We start from the raw sequence: 5024 nt of genomic DNA on the forward strand, positions 1-5024 counted from the left end.
CGCAAATTCAAGTTCAGACTACGGATCTACCTCTCTGCCACTCCATGGCTTTGCTAAGTAGAGAATAAGACACAGAGCAAATGCACCAAGTTTTGCTGGCAACTTCTCTGAAAAGTTGCCTTTAATTCTGCTATGGAATAGAGCACTCTAGTATTAAAAAAATATTTTTAAATTTTTTTCAGTGTGTAATTTTACGCATACAGATAGACGCATACCCTCTCTCAAGTAATCAAGATATTGATGATTTCTTGAGAAATGTTAGTTGTTATTAAAAACAGTTGGGGGGGGGGGGCACACGTGGGGGCCTCACGGCAGGACAACAGACCCCACAAACATGAGTCACTACCTTTGACAAAGTCACAAAACCAGCACCCTCCAGTACTTCAGTCATCAGCATCTTCATTTGCAGGCCCCTAAAGCATTCCATAAAGGATGGCTAGATAGCAGATCGGGAAAAAAAACCCATGTTTCAAGAGGTGTTGTTTGTTGTTTTTGGGGGGGGCAGGGGTATGTGGGGTTTTTTTGTTTTGTTTGGTTGTGTTTCTTAATTAACAGAGTAGGTACTGCCAGGACTCAGCAATATTTAAGTCACTTAATAGTTATGTAGCACAGGCAACAGTTTTACCTTTGAGTAAAATGTAATATACCAACTGTTTTTCGAGACACACACAGAGGAAACAAGAAAAGAAGAGAGCTGAAGGTAAGGGCATGTAACAGCTCCCAGGATACAAAGATAGTATTACAGAACAGGGGTATGGGAAAGGGAAGAGCACAAGCAAAGAAGAAAAAAACACCAACAAAAAACAAGCAATAATAGCCCTGAAGTTTGGAGGTCAAATATTCTCGTACCAGACTAAGACCCAAGACAGTGTGTGCCTATCACATAGTTTTCCATTCCTGCAGCATTTGTGATGCACCATGGTACACAACGCACAACCTTCTCAGCTAGCACTATACATGACTAGCTACCAAGATACAGCTTGCTAACCCTGTCCAGGACTCCACAACACTACTGCTGCATGTGGATCCAGTACAGCCATATTTAAGAATTTGGTTTAGATACGAACAAACTGATCTGCATCTCACTCTGTAACAGAATCTTATTATACTTAATCTGTTTCAACAGCCTCGAGCCGAAACCTCTAGCTCTGAAGAGCTGTAGCCCCAGTATATCCACAGGTTAGCTGTGCCACAGAGGAAGAATCATGACAAATGTGGTAGGACTGAATAGTAGATAACCCTTTTGTTTTGGGAAAAGGAAGAGATCGTTGAAGATGGCAGAAGTCTGAGTTTAAGGAAGCCAAAAAGCATCTCACAGGATTATCTTGCTGAAAACAGAAGGAACAAGGGACTTGAGGGCAATGACTAAGAGGAATTACAGAACATTCAGTACCACTAGCTTAAAACATTAAACGATCATCTACTTAACTTCAAGGACACAAGAAGAAAAAAAAAAAATCAGATAAAATTAATTGCTCTCACATACTTGCTGTTGGCAGCTTTCAGGGTGATGAGCTTGTCACACCACTCCATGTCAAAATAGCAGCTCACGTTCTTTGTGGAAGTGGTGGAGTGGATGCCTCCATTGGGGGTGAGGGTCCAGTACCTCCCAGTGTAGGTCCTGAAGGCACATTTCTTGGTGCCCTTGTTGATCTCCAGTTGGCAGGTCTCCTGGTCACCCTCCTCATCTTGGTTGGCCAACAGGTCCATCCCTTGCCAAGTGGAGGCATGGCTTTCATTACCAGCCCTGAGCACGACTTGCAGGCAGCCCTGCTCGAGGGTGAAGAGCTCATCCTTGGAACAATATACATTATTTTCTTACTATAAATGCACTATAAACTACTAGTAAGTTCTGTGACTTCAAGTCGTACCATTAACTGCTGAATAACCATCCAGTCAAGGCCTTAAACTAAGTGCTTGAGGATCAAGTGCCATTTGTAAAATTCACATTAGAACTGCCGGCTGTAAAGTGCAGCAACTAAACTGGCAGTTGAAACCGTAAGTACAGTTTTCCCTGGAAGTGCCACTTTCTCCTGCCATAAAGAGGCTGTGAATACACTAGGGAATTCTACACTGTGTCTCCAGCGAAAGAGAAGCACAGCAAGATTTTTTTATATGACCAAGTATGATACCTCAGGTCCCAAGCTACCACTAAGAACTTATGATCCAGCTCACAAGAGAAAGAAAGAATGTTAGCATTATATATATATACACACACATATACACTGTACCATCAGTAGCAACAGGCAGCTCTGTTAACAGTGGCCACTGCCAGGTGTCAGCCAGGCTGCACACAACTTTGGAACAACTGGCCTGACACCAGTCACTTGGATCAAGAACACCCCCACCACTTGTTTAACACCTCAAACTAATTGTCCAATATTAATCCAAAATTAGATAGCAGCCACCCCACCAAGGCTAATAGGTAGGCAGCTATTCAGTGCCAGAATAATTCCTATTAAAAATTTCTGGCTTTGACTTGAGCTTCAGGTTCAAGTACACACATGGCTGCCCTATCTGTTAGCCTATTCATTGGCAGTAAAATTATGCCTAGGTTGCTCCAGTTAAACTCTCAGTTTACACAGAGATAGCAGCTGTATTTCATGCTCCCAAGTGACTGCTGCCAGCATTTAAAACAAGATATGGTAATGCAGATATACAAAATCACCAACCAACGTGTATTTGGCTAGGAAGACTCTAAATATGCCAGCTACAGCTTAATTCTCACAAGTGTTGAGCTTTTATTTCTATGTGCCAGCCACCTTTAACTTCTGCTTTCTTCACTTGGTCTGGAGGATATAATGAAAAGAAAAACAAATCACAGCAAGCAGTAGCAGACTGGTCTCCCTTTTCTACTCATCCCTCCTTCAACGCAAATTGAGGTAGGCCCAATAGGTATACTAAAGACAGTGCTATTTATCGAACTCAGACAGCTTACTGGACTTCAAACTCCATGTTAATGAGATAGCCAACATAGCAAGAAACAAACCATTTGGAGCAAGACAACTTCTGTTTTTCCTTCATCTACCTAAAGGTTAATTTTGTCCTTTACATGTATAACGTAACATGAAAGTTATTGTTTACATGAGGTTTGGATACACAAACGCAAGACAGAAATACTACTCTGAACACAACTGACTCAAGTATCTCAAAGTCTTTGATTTAAAAAAACCACAGTGTTTTCATGTACAAGATTTTACTTGTTAGTTGACTCAACCCAATGAGAATAATTTTTTTCCAGATTGATACATCATTCAAAGACAGAGATCCAGAGAGCGGGACACCACTCCCAACAAAGCCAAAACCAAAAAAACAAACAGCTGATAAACAACACCCCTGTAGTCTCCAGCAACCTCCTCGCTGCAGCCCAATTAACCTCTCTTTTAACAAACAGACTTTGTCCTCTACTCAGTTTGAGGCAACATACCACCATCACTCAGCAACAGCTCTTTCTCAGATATTTAAAGTGGCTTGCCAAGCATATTGCATATATGCCTCTTTGGGAATCAAAGCCACGTACAGCCCCGTGACTAAACTAGAGCTTGTTCTAAATTCAGAAACTAGAAGTTCCTTTCCAGCTCACTACACTTTTTATGAATCAATTCCTTTGCAGGCTCCCTACATCACTTCAAAGCAATTAAGCTAAAACTATCTCGTTCTGGCATTACTACCAGAAACCAGACTCGGATTAGTAATAGGCTACCTAAATAACTTTAACAGTTGCCATGTTTATAAAAACTAGTTTCCCAAATATATTTTCCTGTTCCTGAGTTGTTATATACAGCTATCAAAAAAAAAAAAAAAAAAACGGAATTTCAGTGCCATTACAAAGCAATCGCTCAGCTCTGTAAATACATCAGTTAAAACAGAAATTCTAACTCTAGATACGTTGACTTTTATATCCTCCATTTTAGAAACAAACACCAATCAACATTTTTAACAGACATAGAATACAGACCTCACCTTCTCACAACACATATACATAAGCGTTATTCACAAGCACTTAATAAACAAGCTTTAAGAATTATCAGATGATTTTTAATAGAAGAAACAGAAGCATAGGCTAGTTCACAAAGAAATCTACGCCTAGCAGCATGTCTTGGCATATATGCATCTTCCAGTACAAATGTTGACAGCAGAAGGGACAAAATATCTATCAGTTAAATTTTAGCCAGATTCCCATCAAGCTAAAATACAAGTGATATCGGCCTTTTTAGTATAGTTTACTGTTTACATTACTTCAGTTATGTCTAAGCACAGAGTTCTGAGAAATTGTTGCAAGTCTTTGCATCAAGAGGAATCAAAATGGGTTATAATTAGGATTTGCTAACTGCTGCAATAGAGTTCATCACCATCTCATCCATTGCAGTTATATAGTAAACACCAAGAGAGGTCAACGGATCCACTTCTACTGTTGAGAATAGACAGAAGTTAATTTGTACTTCAGTTCTGAAATACTAAACTAGATCTCTGTGAGATGTTTCTTAGACAACACTTTCAAGTTATTCAACAAATGTAATTGCTATTTATACTTAGAAGTCATTGCAACAGAAACTGTTTCAGAGTCAGAGAGTGAAACAGATACATACACATATGGTTTGGGTTTTGTTTTGAAAATCAGTTAATGCCTGAGATTTACAGCTTCATTGATTTCTGTGAGATTACTTTGGATTCAGCACAAGTTTCCAGGAGGCTATGTGGATGGCAAGGCTTCTCATGCAACATACATAGTTTTCCTTGAGTATTCAAGCAGGGAATTCATCAGCTTAGATAACAATCTCACACTGGTGTCTGTAAACGCAGATTTCCTTAAGATCCAATCTGAAATCTGCCTTTAGCTCCACAGCATCAGCAACACAAAGATCAATCGCTTCATGCACAAAATGCCAATAAACAAGTTGCTTACTTCATAGTTACAGTCTGTATTGGGAGCATATCAATACCCAATTTGTTCTGTCACACGCACTGTCCTTTATAACTAAATTCTGGATAGCATCAGCAGGTTTTTTCTTCCTCCTCAGGCT

The sequence above is a fragment of the Falco punctatus genome, assembly GCF_963210335.1.
Source record: "Falco punctatus genome assembly, chromosome: 14".
Classification (NCBI taxonomy): Eukaryota; Metazoa; Chordata; class Aves; order Falconiformes; family Falconidae; genus Falco; species Falco punctatus.